General features: G+C 32.9%; 1 long non-coding RNA gene across 4 annotated transcripts in view; it reads right to left on the reverse strand.

The window, feature by feature from the left end:
* Positions 1-2,040, reverse strand: part of LOC111089355 — a 12,316-nt gene continuing 10,276 nt past the window's right edge. For all 4 annotated transcript variants that reach the window (XR_002613627.1, XR_002613628.1, XR_002613625.1 and 1 more), the window contains one exon: positions 1-538. This is a non-coding gene — a long non-coding RNA (uncharacterized LOC111089355). The remainder of the gene's footprint in view (positions 539-2,040) is intronic.

Here is a 2,040-nt window from a genome sequence, read left to right on the forward strand (position 1 = left end):
TTTCTTATTCAGCCAATAAAAACTGTTCCTAACATCTACAATGTCTAGCACTAAGTGGCTATGCCTCGTTGATTTTCATGCGAGTATTTGAGTATCATAGTTCCGGAGTTTAATTCATATAACTGCACAAGAATCATGATTAACGCAGTGAATTTGCTATTTATTTATCATATAGATACAAAACAAGTGGTAAATATATTGATCTAATGTTACTGACGGTACAATTTGGAATACACCGTGACTTTTTTTTTTTAAAGCTAAGTATGAATTATTGAAGTAATTAAACTTAACCAAAATAGCCAGTGTTTTTCTTATCAACAATCACAGTGACAGGTAGAGTGATGCGTTTTTATCACTCATCACGGATGTGCATATCCAACACCTCCTCGACAGCATAGCCGAAATGAAAATGGTTGCCTCGTCCCTCTCTGGATGACGTTATCTTCAGATATTTGGCTCCTGAAGTGCTGTTGAAAGCCATTATAATTGTAAGTTTCAGGCAGAGAAAATGTGAAACATAGAGATTCCCTTGTTAAGCCTGAAATAAACAGACACGTGCTTAGATTAGGTGCATCAGTAGACATTAACAATACAGATGAAGAAACATGACTTCAAAATACAATTTTTTTTTAACTGCACATCAAAAAAAAAAAATCGAAGACAAAGTGACATTCTCACTAATCTGTGGCCTAAATTAATTTTGTTGATTTGTGCTGGATTATCTTTTTTTTTCATAATTAATTTTATGACATGATTTTTCTCCTGTTTTTATATTATTATTTAGGGAAAACATTTGTATATAGATAACATTAATATTACAAGTGTTATAAGAGCTGTTTAAGTTACATTAAAGTCCTAAAAGTCATTTTTCTACTGGAAGAACAAATATAACAGAAGAGTGGATAACATGAAATGATGAATCAGAAATTTGTCTAAATTTAAATCACTCCAAAATCAAAAGTACAGCATGTTTATCATACTACCTAAATCACTTCAATATTTCTATGTAGCTTCCCCTCCCCCACAGGTACCGAGTTAAACTTGTTTAAACCAGTAATCCACTCTTAGGTACCATCAGTTGCCATGACAACACAAAGAACATTCATAGTAGCCAATAGCAACAACAAAAAAAAATGTTTGGTCTGATAATTTTCATTGTTATTTTAATGATCTGATTATAAAAAAACAGTAATATTTTCTATGGTTTACAGGAACTATGTATAATGTATTGAAAATATTCACAGTCTGACATATAATACATTTTATTTTATAATAATAATAAGACTAACAATACTTCCTATATTTCTTGATTTCGTAACATTCGAGACATAATCTATCGATTGATGTAACTGACCCTTAAGTTATTTTACTACAAAGAAATTGTTTCTAATGAATAACTAACATCCAGAGAACTCGTAGGGGTTTATGTCCAATAAACAACTCTTGCTGGGGTCACATAAGAATAACAATGAAGCTTTGGCAAACTTTATGGAACGACTGACCGTTTGTGATAGCCGTCCCTAATATAGCATTAACAGACTAGATAGAAGGCAGCTAACAATCACCACCCACCACCAACTTTTTTACCAACAAATAATGGGACTGACTGTCACCCCCACAGCTGAAACGGCAAGCATATTTGGCGGGAAGGGGGAGTCGAACCCCTGCAGATTGCGAATCGAGCTCCTTAACCACCTGGCCATTTATGGAACAAATCCCACCGAATACTCAAAGTAGCCGCTTCTTCAAACTTTTAACAAGGGTTTATCCTTGCAGGTCGCTTGAAGCTCATTAACAATTATAAACTTGTTATTTCTCAGACCAAGGATATTACAAGTACCTCGTGCTACGATACAAATAAAATCAACAACAATAAATTCCCATTTGCAATCATGAAAATGGATAACTCGTATGTCACAATATCTAAAATATTACACAAAGTATAATAACCACGATATACTTTATTGATTTAAAAATGTGGAAAGTAAATATTAAACATAAAACATACACTTACCATATTGTTATTAAACAACTGTCCAA

This window comes from Limulus polyphemus, unplaced genomic scaffold (genome assembly GCF_000517525.1).
Source record: "Limulus polyphemus unplaced genomic scaffold, Limulus_polyphemus-2.1.2 Scaffold5999, whole genome shotgun sequence".
Classification (NCBI taxonomy): Eukaryota; Metazoa; Arthropoda; class Merostomata; order Xiphosura; family Limulidae; genus Limulus; species Limulus polyphemus.